The following is a 13,763-nucleotide window of genomic DNA, read 5'->3' on the forward strand; positions in this document are numbered from 1 at the left end:
GAATTGGCAAAGTGGCATAAAATTGTGAAAATTTTTACGAGAATAAATCAAAAATTATTGATTGGTTTCACTGAGGATCGAACTCTGGGATTTCTGCGTGTATACCAGATGTGATATCCGCTACACCATGAAACCAGTAGGAATTACAAAACAGTGGTTATAAGCCCTAAATCATGAACCAAACAGTGTAGACATGATTAGACAAAGTGGCACAAAATGACGAAAATTGTTAAAAGAATAAATCAAAAATAATTAATTGGTTTCACTGAGGATCGAACTCAGGGCCTTCTGCGTGTAAAGCAGACGTGATAACCGCTACACGATGAAACCAGTTGTAATTACAAAACAGTGGTTATAACCCCTACACCCTGAACTAAACTGTGCAGACACGAAGTGGCAAAGTGGCATAACATTTTGCAAATTGTTACGATAATAAATCAAAAAGTTATTAATTGGTTTCACAGAGGATCGAAGTCAGGGCCTTCTGCGTGTAAAGCAGACGTGATAACCGCTACACCATGAAACCAGTTGGAATTACTAAACAGTGGTTATAACCGCTAAACCATGAACCAAACAGTGCAGACACGAATTGGCAAAGTTGCATAAAATTGTGAAAATTGTTACGATAATAAATCAAAAATTTTTTAATTGGTTTCACTGAGGATCGAACTCAGGGCCTTCTGCGTGTAAAGCAGACGTGATAACCGCTAAACCATGAAACCAGTTGGAATTACAATACAGTGGTTATAACCCCTACACCCTGAACTAAACTGTGCAGACACGAATTGGCAAAGTGGCATACAATTTTGCAAATTGCTACGGGAATAAATCAAAAAGTTACTAATTGGTTTCACTGAGGATCGAACTCAGGGCCTTCTACGTGTAAAGCAGACGTTATAACCGCTACACCATGAAACCAGGAGGAATTACCAAACAGTGGTTATAACCTCGACACCATAAGCCAAGCAGTGGAGACACGAATAGACAAAGTGGCACAAAATGCCGAAAATTGTTGCGAGAATAAATCAAAAATTGTTAATTGGTTTCACGGAGGATCGAAGTCAGGGCCTTCTGCGTGTAAAGCAAACATGATAACCGCTGCACCATGAAACCAGTTGGAATTACAAAACTGTGGTTATAACCCTACACCCTGAACTAAACTGTGCAGAAACGAATTGGCAAAGTGGCATAAAATTGTGAAAATTTTTACGAGAATAAATCAAAAATTATTGATTGGTTTCACTGAGGATCGAACTCTGGGATTTCTGCGTGTAAAGCAGATGTGATAACCGCTGCACCACGAAACCAGTTGGAATTTCAAAACAGTGGTTATAACCCCTACACCCTGAACTAAACTGTGCAGACACGAATTGGCAAAGTGGCATAAAATTTTGAAAATTTGTACGAGAATAAATCAAACATTATTAATTGGTTTCACTGAGGATCGAACTCAGGGCCTTCTGCGTGTAAAGCAGACGTGATAACCGCTACACCATGAAACCAGTAGGAATTACAAAACAGTGGTTATAACCCCTAAATCATGAACCAAACAGTGTAGACATGAATAGACAAAGTAGCATAAAATGCCGAAAATTGTTGCGAGAATAAATCAAAAATTGTTAATTGGTTTCACGGAGGATCGAAGTCAGGGCCTTCTGCGTGTAAAGCAGACATGATAACCGCTGCACCATGAAACCAGTTGGAATTACAAAACTGTGGTTATAACCCTACACCCTGAACTAAACTGTGCAGAAACGAATTGGCAAAGTGGCATAAAATTGTGAAAATTTTTACGAGAATAAATCAAAAATTATTGATTGGTTTCACTGAGGATCGAACTCTGGGATTTCTGCGTGTAAAGCAGATGTGATAACCGCTGCACCACGAAACCAGTTGGAATTTCAAAACAGTGGTTATAACCCCTACACCCTGAACTAAACTGTGCAGACACGAATTGGCAAAGTGGCATAACATTTTGAAAATTTGTACGAGAATAAATCAAACATTATTAATTGGTTTCACTGAGGATCGAACTCAGGGCCTTCTGCGTGTAAAGCAGACGTGATAACCGCTACACCATGAAACCAGTAGGAATTACAAAACAGTGGTTATAACCCCTAAATCATGAACCAAACAGTGTAGACATGAATAGACAAAGTAGCATAAAATGACGAAAATTGTTAAAAGAATAAATCAAAAAGTTATTAATTGGTTTCACTGAGGATCGAAGTCAGGGCCTTCAGCGTGTAAAGCAGACATGATAACCGCTAAACCATGAAACCAGTAGGAATTACAATACAGTGGTTATAACCCCTACACCTTGAACTAAACTATGCAGACACGAAGTGGCAAAGTGGCATAAAATTTTGCAAATTGTTACGATAATAAATCAAAAAGTTATTAATTGGTTTCACTGAGGATCGAACTCAGGGTCTTCTGCGTGTAAAGCAGATGTGATAACCGCTACACCATGAAACCAGTTGGAATTACTGAACAGTGGCTATAACCCCTACAAGCGGAACTACACTGTGCAGACAAGAATTGGCAAAGTTGCATAAAATTGTGAAAATTGTTACGATAATAAATCAAAAATGTATTAATTGGTTTCACTGAGGATCGAACTCAGGGCCTTCTGCGTGTAAAGCAGACGTGATAACCGCTACACCATGAAACCAGTTGGAATTACAAAACAGTGGTTATAACCGCTAAACCATGAACCAAACAGTGCAGACACGAATTGGCAAAGTTGCATAAAATTGTGAAAATTGTTACGATAATAAATCAAAAATGTATTAATTGGTTTCACTGAGGATCGAACTCAGGGCCTTCTGCGTGTAAAGCAGACATGATAATCGCTGCACCATGAAACCAGTTGGAATTACAAAACTGTGGTTATAACCCTACACCCTGAACTAAACTGTGCAGAAACGAATTGGCAAAGTGGCATAAAATTGTGAAATTTTTTACGAGAATAAATCAAAAATTATTGATTGGTTTCACTGAGGATCGAACTCAGGGCCTTCTGCGTGTAAAGCAGACATGATAATCGCTGCACCATGAAACCAGTTGGAATTACAAAACTGTGGTTATAACCCTACACCCTGAACTAAACTGTGCAGAAACGAATTGGCAAAGTGGCATAAAATTGTGAAATTTTTTACGAGAATAAATCAAAAATTATTGATTGGTTTCACTGAGGATCGAACTCAGGGCCTTCTTCGTGTAAAGCAGACGTAATAACCGCTACATCATGAAACCACTTAGAATTACCAGTAAGTGGTTGTAACCCCTACACCCTCAACTAATCTGTGCAGACACGAATTGGCAAAGTGGCATAAAATTTTGCAAATTGTTACGAGAATAAATCAAAAAGTTATTAATTGGTTTCACTGAGAGCCTTCTGCGTATAAAGCAGACGAGATAACCGCTACACCATGAAACCAGGTGGAATTACCAAACAGTAGTTATAACCCCTAAATCATGAACCAAACAGTGTAGACATGAATAGACAAAGTAGCACAAAATGACGAGAATTGTTAATTGTTACACCCTGAACTACACTGTGCAGACATGAATTGGCAAAGTTGCATAAAATTGTGAAAATTGTTACGATAATAAATCAAAAAAATATTAATTGGTTTCACTGAATATCGAACTCAGGGCATTCTGCGTGTAAAGCAGACGTGATAACCGCTACACCATGAAACCAGTTGTAATTACAAAACAGTGGTTATAACCCCTACACCCTGAACTAAACTGTGCAGACACGAAGTGGCAAAGTGGCATAAAATATTGCAAATTGCTACGAGAATAAATCAAAAAGTTACTAATTGGTTTCACTGAGGATCGAACTCAGGGCCTTCTGCGTGTAAAGCAGACGTGATAACCGCTACACCATGAAACCAGGTGGAATTACCAAACAGTGGTTATAACCTCTACACCATAAGCCAAGCAGTGGAGACATGAATAGACAAAGTGGCACAAAATGACGAAAATTGTTGTGAGAATAAATCAAAAATTGTTAATTGGTTTCACAGAGGATCGAAGTCAGAGCCTTCTGCGTGTAAAGCAGACATGATAACCGCTACACCATGAAACCAGTTGGAATTACTGAACAGTGGTTATAACCCCTACACCCTGAACTACACAGTGCAGACACGAATTGGCAAAGTTGCATAAAATTGTGAAAATTGTTACGATAATAAATCAAAAAGTTATTAATTGGTTTCACTGAGAATCGAACTCAAGGCCTTCTATGAACCAAACAGTGTAGACATGAATAGACAAAGTGGCACAAAAGGACGAAAATTGTTATGAGAAAAAAATCAAAAATTATTAATTGGTTTGACTGAGGATCGAAGTCAGAGCCTTCAGCGTGTAAAGCAGACATGATAACCGCTACACCATGAAACCAGTTGGAATTACTGAACAGTGGTTATAACCCCTACACCCTGAACTACACTGTGCAGACAAGAATTGGCAAAGTTGCATAAAATTGTGAAAATTGTTACGATAATAAATCAAAAATTTATTAATTGGTTTCACTGAGTATCGAACTTAGGGCATTCTGCGTGTAAAGCAGACGTGATAACCGCTACACCATGAAACCAGGTGGAATTACCAAGCAGTGGTTATAACCTCTACACCATAAGCCAAGCAGTGGAGACCCGAATAGACAAAGTGGCACAAAATGACGAAAATTGTTGTGAGAATAAATCAAAAATTGTTAATTGGTTTCACAGAGGATCGAAGTCAGGGCCTTCTGCGTGTAAAGCAGACGTGATAACCGCTACACCATGAAACCAGTTGGAATTACTAAACAGTGGTTATAACCGCTAAACCATGAACCAAACAGTGCAGACACGAATTGGCAAAGTTGCATAAAATTGTGAAAATTGTTACGATAATAAATCAAAAATTTAATAATTGGTTTCACTGAGTATCGAACTCATGGCATTCTGCGTGTAAAGCAGACGTGATAACCGCTACACCATGAAACCTGTTGTAATTACAAAACAGTGGGTATAATGCCTACACCCTGAACTAAACTGTGCAGACACGAAGTGGCACAGTGGCATAAAATTTTGCAAATTGTTACGAGAATAAATCAAAAAGCTATTAATTGGTTTCACTGAGGATCGAACTCAGGGCCTTCTGCGTGTAAAGCAGACGTGATAACCGCTACACCATGAAACCAGGTGGAATTACCAAACAGTGGTTATAACCTCTACACCATAAGCCAAGCAGTGGAGACACGAATAGACAAAGTGGCACAAAATGACGAAAATTGTTGTGAGAATAAATCAAAAATTGTTAATTGGTTTCACAGAGGATCGAAGTCAGGGCCTTCTGCGTGTAAAGCAGACGTGATAACCGCTACACCATGAAACCAGTTGGAATTACCAAACAGTAGTTATAACCCCTAAATCATGAACCAAACAGTGTAGACATGAATAGACAAAGTAGCACAAAATGACGAGAATTGTTAATTGTTACACCCTGAACTACACTGTGCAGACATGAATTGGCAAAGTTGCATAAAATTGTGAAAATTGTTACGATTATAAATCAAAAATTGTTAATTGGTTTCACAGAGGATCGAAGTCAGAGCCTTCTGCGTGTAAAGCAGACATGATAACCGCTACACCATGAAACCAGTTGGAATTACTGAACAGTGGTTATAACCCCTACACCCTGAACTACACAGTGCAGACACGAATTGGCAAAGTTGCATAAAATTGTGAAAATTGTTACGATAATAAATCAAAAATTTATTAATTGGTTTCACTGAGGATCGAACTCAGGGCCTTCTGCGTGTAAAGCAGACGTGATAACCGCTAAACCATGAAACCAGTTTGAATTACAAAACAGTGGTTATAACCTCGACACCATAAGCCAAGCAGTGGAGACACGAATAGACAAAGTGGCACAAAATAACGAAAATTGTTGCGAGAATAAATCAAAAATTGTTAATTGGTTTCATGGAGGATCGAAGTCAGAGCCTTCTGCGTGTAAAGCAGACATGATAACCGCTACACCATGAAACCAGTTGGAATTACAAAACAGTGGTTATAACCCCTACACCCTGAACTAAACTGTGCAGACACGAATTGGCAAAGTGGCATAAAATTGTGAAAATTTTTACGAGAATAAACCAAAAATTATTAATTGGTTTCACTGAGGATCGAACTCAGTGCCTTCTGCGTGTAAAGCAGACGTGATAACCGCTACACCATGAAACCAGTTGGAATTAACAAACAGTGGTTATAATCACTAAACCATGAACTAAACTGTGCAGACACGAATTGGCAAAGTTGGATAAAATTGTGAGAATTGTTACGAGAATAAATAAAAAATTATTAATTGGTTTCGCTGAGGATTAAACTCAGGGACTTCTGCGTGTATACCAGATGTGATATCCGCTACACCATGAAACCAGTAGCAATTACAAAACAGTGGTTATAAGCCATAAATCATGAACCAAACAGTGTAGACATGAATAGACAAAGTGGCACAAAATGACAAAAATTGTTAAAAGAATAAATCAAAAATAATTAATTGGTTTCACTGAGGATCGAACTCTGGGTCTTCTGCGTGTAAAGCAGACATGATAACCGCTAATCCATGAAACCAGTTGGAATTGCTGTACAGTGGTTATAACCCCTACACCCTGAACTAAACTGTGCAGACACGAATTGGCAAAGTTGCATAAAATTGTGAAAATTGTTACGATAATAAATCAAAAAGTTATTAATTGGTTTCACTGAGAATTGAACTCAAGGCCTTCTGCGTGTAAAGCAGATGTGATAACCGCTACACCATGAAACCAGTTGGAATTACCAAACAGTGGTTATAACCTCTAAACCATGAACCAAACAGTGTAGACATGAATAGACAAAGTGGCACAAAAGGACGAAAATTGTTATGAGAAAAAAATCAAAAATTATTAATTGGTTTGACTGAGGATCGAAGTCAGAGCCTTCAGCGTGTAAAGCAGACATGATAACCGCTACACCATGAAACCAGTTGGAATTACTGAACAGTGGTTATAACCCCTACACCCTGAACTACACTGTGCAGACAAGAATTGGCAAAGTTGCATAAAATTGTGAAAATTGTTACGATAATAAATCAAAAATTTATTAATTGGTTTCTCTGAGTATCGAACTTAGGGCATCCTGCGTGTAAAGCAGACGTGATAACCGCTACACCATGAAACCAGTTGTAATTACAAAACAGTGGTTATAACCCTTACACCCAGAACTAAACTGTGCAGACACGAAGTGGCAAGGTGGCATAAAATTTTGCAAATTGTTAGAGAATAAATCAAAAATCTATTAATTGGTTTCACTGAGGATCGAACTCAGGGCCTTCTGCGTGTAAAGCAGACGTGATAACCGCTACACCATGAAACCAGTTGGAATTACTAAACAGTGGTTATAACCGCTAAACCATGAACTAAACTGTGCAGACACGAATTGGCAAAGTGGCATAAAATTGTGAAAATTTTTACGAGAATAAACCAAAAATTATTAATTGGTTTCACTGAGGATCGAACTCAGGGCCTTCTGCGTGTAAAGCAGACGTGATAACCGCTACACCATGAAACCAGTTGGAATTAACAAACAGTGGTTATAATCACTAAACCATGAACTAAACTGTGCAGACACGAATTGGCAAAGTTGGATAAAATTGTGAGAATTGTTACGAGAATAAATCAAAAATTATTAATTGGTTTCGCTGAGGATTAAACTCAGGGACTTCTGCGTGTATACCAGATGTGATATCCGCTACACCATGAAACCAGTAGCAATTACAAAACAGTGGTTATAAGCCATAAATCATGAACCAAACAGTGTAGACATGAATAGACAAAGTGGCACAAAATGACAAAAATTGTTAAAAGAATAAATCAAAAATAATTAATTGGTTTCACTGAGGATCGAACTCTGGGTCTTCTGCGTGTAAAGCAGACATGATAACCGCTAATCCATGAAACCAGTTGGAATTGCTGTACAGTGGTTATAACCCCTACACCCTGAACTAAACTGTGCAGACACGAATTGGCAAAGTTGCATAAAATTGTGAAAATTGTTACGATAATAAATCAAAAAGTTATTAATTGGTTTCACTGAGAATCGAACTCAAGGCCTTCTGCGTGTAAAGCAGATGTGATAACCGCTACACCATGAAACCAGTTGGAATTACCAAACAGTGGTTATAACCTCTAAACCATGAACCAAACAGTGTAGACATGAATAGACAAAGTGGCACAAAAGGACGAAAATTGTTATGAGAAAAAAATCAAAAATTATTAATTGGTTTGACTGAGGATCGAAGTCAGAGCCTTCAGCGTGTAAAGCAGACATGATAACCGCTACACCATGAAACCAGTTGGAATTACTGAACAGTGGTTATAACCCCTACACCCTGAACTACACTGTGCAGACAAGAATTGGCAAAGTTGCATAAAATTGTGAAAATTGTTACGATAATAAATCAAAAATTTATTAATTGGTTTCACTGAGTATCGAACTTAGGGCATCCTGCGTGTAAAGCAGACGTGATAACCGCTACACCATGAAACCAGTTGTAATTACAAAACAGTGGTTATAACCCCTACACCCAGAACTAAACTGTGCAGACACGAAGTGGCAAGGTGGCATAAAATTTTGCAAATTGTTAGAGAATAAATCAAAAATCTATTAATTGGTTTCACTGAGGATCGAACTCAGGGCCTTCTGCGTGTAAAGCAGACGTGATAACCGCTACACCATGAAACCAGTTGTAATTACAAAACAGTGGTTATAACCCCTACACCTAGAACTAAACTGTGCAGACACGAAGTGGCAAGGTGGCATAAAATTTTGCAAATTGTTGCGAGAATAAATCAAAAATTATTAATTGGTTTCGCTGAGGATTAAACTCAGGGACTTCTGCGTGTATACCAGATGTGATATCCGCTACACCATGAAACCAGTAGGAATTACAAAACAGTGGTTATAAGCCCTAAATCATGAACCAAACAGTGTAGACATGATTAGACAAAGTGGCACAAAATGACGAAAATTGTTAAAAGAATAAATCAAAAATAATTAATTGGTTTCACTGAGGATCGAACTCAGGGCCTTCTGCGTGTAAAGCAGACGTGATAACCGCTACACGATGAAACCAGTTGTAATTACAAAACAGTGGTTATAACCCCTACACCCTGAACTAAACTGTGCAGACACGAAGTGGCAAAGTGGCATAACATTTTGCAAATTGTTACGATAATAAATCAAAAAGTTATTAATTGGTTTCACTGAGGAGCGAACTCAGGGCCTTCTGCGTGTAAAGCAGATGTGATAACCGCTACACCATGAAACCAGATTAAATTACCAATCCAGTGGTTATAACCTCTAAACCATGAACCAAACAGTGCAGACATGAATAGACAAAGTGGCACAAAAGGACGAAAATTGTTATGAGAATAAATCAAAAATTATTAATTGGTTTGACTGAGGATCGAAGTGAGGGCCTTCAGCGTGTAAAGCAGACATGATAACCGCTACACCATGAAACCAGTTGGAATTACTGAACAGTGGTTATAACCCCTACACCCTGAACTACACTGTGCAGACAAGAATTGGCAAAGTTGCATAAAATTGTGAAAATTGTAACGATAATAAATCAAAAATTTATTAATTGGTTTCACTGAGGATCGAACTCAGGGCCTTCTGCGTGTAAAGCAGACGTGATAACCGCTACACGATGAAACCAGTTGTAATTACAAAACAGTGGTTATAACCCCTACACCCTGAACTAAACTGTGCAGACACGAAGTGGCAAAGTGGCATAACATTTTGCAAATTGTTACGAGAATAAATCAAAAAGCTATTAATTGGTTTCACTGAGGATCGAACTCAGGGCCTTCTGCGTGTAAAGCAGACGTGATAACCGCTACACCATGAAACCAGGTGGAATTACCAAACAGTGGTTATAACCTCTACACCATAAGCCAAGCAGTGGAGACATGAATAGACAAAGTGGCACAAAATGACGAAAATTGTTGTGAGAATAAATCAAAAATTTTTAATTGGTTTCACTGAGGATCAAACTCAGGGCCTTCTGCGTGTATACCAGATGTGATATCCGCTACACCATGAAACCAGTAGGAATTACAAAACAGTGGTTATAACCCCTAAATCATGAACCAAACAGTGTAGACATGAATAGACAAAGTAGCACAAAATAACGAAAATTGTTAAAAGAATAAATCAAAAATCATTATTTGGTTTCACTGAGGATCGAATTCAGGGCCTTCTGCGTGTAAAGCAGACATGATAACCGCTACACCATGAAACCAGTTGGAAATGCTGAACAGTGGTTATAACCCCTACACCCTGAACTAAATTGTGCAGACACGAATTGGCAAAGTGGCATAAAAGTTTGCAAATTGTTACAAGAATAAATCAAAAAGTTATTAATTGATTTCACTGAGGATCGAACTCAGGGCCTTCTGCGTGTAAAGCAGACGTGATAACCGCTACACCATGAAACCAGTTGGAATTACCAAGCAGTGGTTATAACCTCTAAACCATGAACCAAACAGTGTAGACATGAATAGACAAAGTGGCACAAAAGGACGAAAATTGTTATGAGAATAAATCAAAAATTATTAATTGGTTTGACTGAGGATCGAATTCAGGGCCTTCTGCGTGTAAAGCAGACATGATAACCGCTACACCATGAAACCAGTTGGAATTACTGAACAGTGGTTATAACCCCTACACCCTGAACTACACTGTGCAGACACGAATTGGCAAAGTTGCATAAAATTGTTACGATAATAAATCAAAAATTTATTAATTGGTTTCACTGAGGATCGAACTCAGGGCCTTCTGCGTGTAAAGCAGACGTGATAACGGCTACACCATGAAACCAGTTGTAATTACAAAACAGTGGTTATAACCCCTACACCATGAACTAAACTGTGCAGACACGAATTGGCAAAGTGGCATAAAATTTTGCAAATTGTTACGAGAATAAATCAAAAAGTTATTAATTGGTTTCACTGAGGGCCTTCTGCGTGTAAAGCAGACGTGATAACCGCTACACCATGAAACCAGGTGGAATTACCAAACAGTGGTTATAACCCCTAAATCATGAACCAAACAGTGTAGACATGAATAGACAAAGTAGCACAAAATGACGAGAATTGTTAAAAGAATAAATCAAAAATCATGAATTGGTTTCACTGAGGATCGAACTCAGGGCCTTCTGCGTGTAAAGCAGACATGATAACCGCTACACCATGAAACCAGTTGGAATTACTGAACAGTGGTTATAACCCCTACACCCTGAACTACACAGTGCAGACACGAATTGGCAAAGTTGCATAAAATTGTGAAAATTGTTACGATAATAAATCAAAAATTTATTAATTGGTTTCACTGAGGATCGAACTCAGGGCCTTCTGCGTGTAAAGCAGACGTGATAACCGCTAAACCATGAAACCAGTTTGAATTACCAAACAGTGGTTATAACCCCTACACCCTGAACTAAACTGTGCAGACACGAATTGGCAAAGTGGCATAACATTTTGCAAATTGCTACGAGAATAAATCAAAAAGTTACTAATTGGTTTCACTGAGGATCGAACTCAGGGCCTTCTGCGTGTAAAGCAGACGTGATAACCGCTACACCATGAAACCAGGTGGAATTACCAATCAGTGGTTTTAACCTCGACACCATAAGCCAAGCAGTGGAGACACGAATAGACAAAGTGGCACAAAATGACGAAAATTGTTGCGAGAATAAATCAAAAATTGTTAATTGGTTTCACGGAGGATCGAAGTCAGGGCCTTCTGCGTGTAAAGCAGACATGATAACCGCTGCACCATGAAACCAGTTGGAATTACAAAACAGTGGTTATAATCACTAAACCATGAAACAAACAGTGTAGACACGAATAGACAAAGTGGCACATAAGGAGGAAAATTGTTTCGAGAATAAATCAAAAATTATTAATTGGTTTCACTGAGGATCGAAGTCAGGTCCTTTTGCTTGTAAAGCAGACGTGATAACTGCTACACCATGAAACCAGTTGGAATTACAAAACAGTGGTTAGAACCCCTACAACCTGAACTAAACTGTGCAGACACGCATTATCAAAGTGGCATAAAATTTTGCAAATTGTTGCGAGAATAAATCAAAATTTATTAATTGGTTTCACTGAGGATCGAACTCAGGGCCTTCTGCGTGTAAAGCAGACGTAATAACCGCTACACCATGAAACCAGTAGAAATTACAAAACAGTGGTTATAAGCCCTAAATCATGAACCAAACAGTGTAGACATGAATAGAAAAAGTGGCACAAAATGACGAAAATTGTTAAAAAAATAAATCAAAAATAATTAATTTGTTTCACTGAGGATCGAACTCAGGGCCTTATGCGTGTAAAGCAGACGTGATAACCGCTACACCATGAAACCAGTTGGAATTACCAAACAGTGGTTATAACCTCTAAACCATGAACCAAACAGTGTAGACATGAATAGACAAAGTGGCACAAAAGGACGAAAATTGTTATGAGAAAAAATCAAAAATTATTAATTTGTTTGACTGAGGATCGAAGTCAGAGCCTTCAGCGTGTAAAGCAGACATGATAACCGCTACACCATGAAACCAGTTGGAATTACTGAACAGTGGTTATAACCCCTACACCCTGAACTACACTGTGCAGAGAAGAATTGGCAAAGTTGCATAAAATTGTGAAAATTGTTACGATAATAAATCAAAAATTTATTAATTGGTTTCACTGAGTATAGAACTCAGGGCCATCTGCGTGTAAAGCAGACGTGATAACCGCTACACCATGAAAGCAGTTGTAATTACAAAACAGTGGTTATAACCCCTACACCCTGAACTAAATTGTGCAGACACGAAGTGGCAAAGTGGCATAAAATTTTGCAAATTGTTACGAGAATAAATCAAAAAGCTATTAATTGGTTTCACTGAGGATCGAACTCAGGGCCTTCTGCGTGTAAAGCAGACGTGATAACCGCTACACCATGAAACCAGTTGATATTAACAAACAGTGGTTATAATCACTAAACCATGAAACAAACAGTGTAGACACGAATAGACAAAGTGGCACAAAAGGACGAAAATTGTTATGAGAATAAATCAAAAATTATTAATTGGTTTGACTGAGGATCGAAGTCAGGGCCTTCAGCGTGTAAAGCAGACATGATAACAGCTACACCATGAAACCAGTTGGAATTACTGAACAGTGGTTATAACCCCTACACCCTGAACTACATTGTGCAGACAAGAATTGGCAAAGTTGCATAAAATTGTGAAAATTGTTACGATAATTAATCAAAAATGTATTAATTGGTTTCACTGAGGATCGAACTCAGGGCCTTCTGCGTGTAAAGCAGACGTGATAACCGCTACACCATGAAACCAGTTGTAATTACAAAACAGTGGTTATAACCCCTACACCCTGAACTAACTGTGCAGACACGAAGTGGCAAAGTGGCATAAAATTTTGCAAATTGTTACTAGAATAAATCAAAAAGCTATTAATTGGTTTCACTGAGGATCGAACTCAGGGCCTTCTGCGTGTAAAGCAGACGTGATAACCGCTACACCATGAAACCAGTTGTAATTACAATACAGTGGTTATAACCAGTACACCCTGAACTAAACTGTGCGGACACGAAGTGGCAAAGTGGCATAAAATTTTGCAAATTGTTACGAGAATAAATCAAAAA

The 13,763-nt window shown here is 38.3% G+C and overlaps 24 non-coding genes across 24 annotated transcripts; all 24 read right to left on the reverse strand.

Moving 5' to 3' along the window:
- Positions 1-257: 257 nt before the first annotated feature.
- Positions 258-330, reverse strand: TRNAV-UAC (transfer RNA valine (anticodon UAC)). The gene has a single exon. It is a non-coding gene; the product is annotated as a tRNA-Val (tRNA).
- Positions 331-1,429: 1,099 nt separating this feature from the next.
- TRNAV-UAC (transfer RNA valine (anticodon UAC)) lies at positions 1,430-1,502 on the reverse strand. The gene has a single exon. It is a non-coding gene; the product is annotated as a tRNA-Val (tRNA).
- A 511-nt stretch (positions 1,503-2,013) lies between these two features.
- On the reverse strand, positions 2,014-2,086 carry TRNAV-UAC (transfer RNA valine (anticodon UAC)). The gene has a single exon. It is a non-coding gene; the product is annotated as a tRNA-Val (tRNA).
- Positions 2,087-2,405: 319 nt separating this feature from the next.
- On the reverse strand, positions 2,406-2,478 carry TRNAV-UAC (transfer RNA valine (anticodon UAC)). The gene has a single exon. It is a non-coding gene; the product is annotated as a tRNA-Val (tRNA).
- Positions 2,479-2,601: 123 nt separating this feature from the next.
- TRNAV-UAC (transfer RNA valine (anticodon UAC)) lies at positions 2,602-2,674 on the reverse strand. Its single transcript has one exon. It is a non-coding gene; the product is annotated as a tRNA-Val (tRNA).
- A 1,157-nt stretch (positions 2,675-3,831) lies between these two features.
- Positions 3,832-3,904, reverse strand: TRNAV-UAC (transfer RNA valine (anticodon UAC)). The gene has a single exon. It is a non-coding gene; the product is annotated as a tRNA-Val (tRNA).
- Positions 3,905-5,123: 1,219 nt separating this feature from the next.
- TRNAV-UAC (transfer RNA valine (anticodon UAC)) lies at positions 5,124-5,196 on the reverse strand. Its single transcript has one exon. It is a non-coding gene; the product is annotated as a tRNA-Val (tRNA).
- Positions 5,197-6,169: 973 nt separating this feature from the next.
- On the reverse strand, positions 6,170-6,242 carry TRNAV-UAC (transfer RNA valine (anticodon UAC)). The gene has a single exon. It is a non-coding gene; the product is annotated as a tRNA-Val (tRNA).
- A 513-nt stretch (positions 6,243-6,755) lies between these two features.
- On the reverse strand, positions 6,756-6,828 carry TRNAV-UAC (transfer RNA valine (anticodon UAC)). Its single transcript has one exon. It is a non-coding gene; the product is annotated as a tRNA-Val (tRNA).
- Positions 6,829-7,342: 514 nt separating this feature from the next.
- TRNAV-UAC (transfer RNA valine (anticodon UAC)) lies at positions 7,343-7,415 on the reverse strand. The gene has a single exon. It is a non-coding gene; the product is annotated as a tRNA-Val (tRNA).
- A 122-nt stretch (positions 7,416-7,537) lies between these two features.
- TRNAV-UAC (transfer RNA valine (anticodon UAC)) lies at positions 7,538-7,610 on the reverse strand. The gene has a single exon. It is a non-coding gene; the product is annotated as a tRNA-Val (tRNA).
- A 513-nt stretch (positions 7,611-8,123) lies between these two features.
- On the reverse strand, positions 8,124-8,196 carry TRNAV-UAC (transfer RNA valine (anticodon UAC)). Its single transcript has one exon. It is a non-coding gene; the product is annotated as a tRNA-Val (tRNA).
- Positions 8,197-8,710: 514 nt separating this feature from the next.
- On the reverse strand, positions 8,711-8,783 carry TRNAV-UAC (transfer RNA valine (anticodon UAC)). Its single transcript has one exon. It is a non-coding gene; the product is annotated as a tRNA-Val (tRNA).
- Positions 8,784-9,100: 317 nt separating this feature from the next.
- TRNAV-UAC (transfer RNA valine (anticodon UAC)) lies at positions 9,101-9,173 on the reverse strand. The gene has a single exon. It is a non-coding gene; the product is annotated as a tRNA-Val (tRNA).
- Positions 9,174-9,688: 515 nt separating this feature from the next.
- Positions 9,689-9,761, reverse strand: TRNAV-UAC (transfer RNA valine (anticodon UAC)). The gene has a single exon. It is a non-coding gene; the product is annotated as a tRNA-Val (tRNA).
- A 123-nt stretch (positions 9,762-9,884) lies between these two features.
- TRNAV-UAC (transfer RNA valine (anticodon UAC)) lies at positions 9,885-9,957 on the reverse strand. Its single transcript has one exon. It is a non-coding gene; the product is annotated as a tRNA-Val (tRNA).
- A 513-nt stretch (positions 9,958-10,470) lies between these two features.
- Positions 10,471-10,543, reverse strand: TRNAV-UAC (transfer RNA valine (anticodon UAC)). Its single transcript has one exon. It is a non-coding gene; the product is annotated as a tRNA-Val (tRNA).
- Positions 10,544-10,852: 309 nt separating this feature from the next.
- On the reverse strand, positions 10,853-10,925 carry TRNAV-UAC (transfer RNA valine (anticodon UAC)). Its single transcript has one exon. It is a non-coding gene; the product is annotated as a tRNA-Val (tRNA).
- Positions 10,926-11,231: 306 nt separating this feature from the next.
- On the reverse strand, positions 11,232-11,304 carry TRNAV-UAC (transfer RNA valine (anticodon UAC)). The gene has a single exon. It is a non-coding gene; the product is annotated as a tRNA-Val (tRNA).
- A 319-nt stretch (positions 11,305-11,623) lies between these two features.
- Positions 11,624-11,696, reverse strand: TRNAV-UAC (transfer RNA valine (anticodon UAC)). The gene has a single exon. It is a non-coding gene; the product is annotated as a tRNA-Val (tRNA).
- A 512-nt stretch (positions 11,697-12,208) lies between these two features.
- TRNAV-UAC (transfer RNA valine (anticodon UAC)) lies at positions 12,209-12,281 on the reverse strand. Its single transcript has one exon. It is a non-coding gene; the product is annotated as a tRNA-Val (tRNA).
- A 709-nt stretch (positions 12,282-12,990) lies between these two features.
- Positions 12,991-13,063, reverse strand: TRNAV-UAC (transfer RNA valine (anticodon UAC)). Its single transcript has one exon. It is a non-coding gene; the product is annotated as a tRNA-Val (tRNA).
- Positions 13,064-13,381: 318 nt separating this feature from the next.
- Positions 13,382-13,454, reverse strand: TRNAV-UAC (transfer RNA valine (anticodon UAC)). Its single transcript has one exon. It is a non-coding gene; the product is annotated as a tRNA-Val (tRNA).
- Positions 13,455-13,576: 122 nt separating this feature from the next.
- On the reverse strand, positions 13,577-13,649 carry TRNAV-UAC (transfer RNA valine (anticodon UAC)). Its single transcript has one exon. It is a non-coding gene; the product is annotated as a tRNA-Val (tRNA).
- Between the last annotated feature and the right edge of the window lie 114 nt (positions 13,650-13,763).

This window comes from Saccoglossus kowalevskii, chromosome 7, assembly GCF_978046115.1.
Source record: "Saccoglossus kowalevskii chromosome 7, keSacKowa6.1, whole genome shotgun sequence".
NCBI classification, from domain to species: Eukaryota; Metazoa; Hemichordata; class Enteropneusta; family Harrimaniidae; genus Saccoglossus; species Saccoglossus kowalevskii.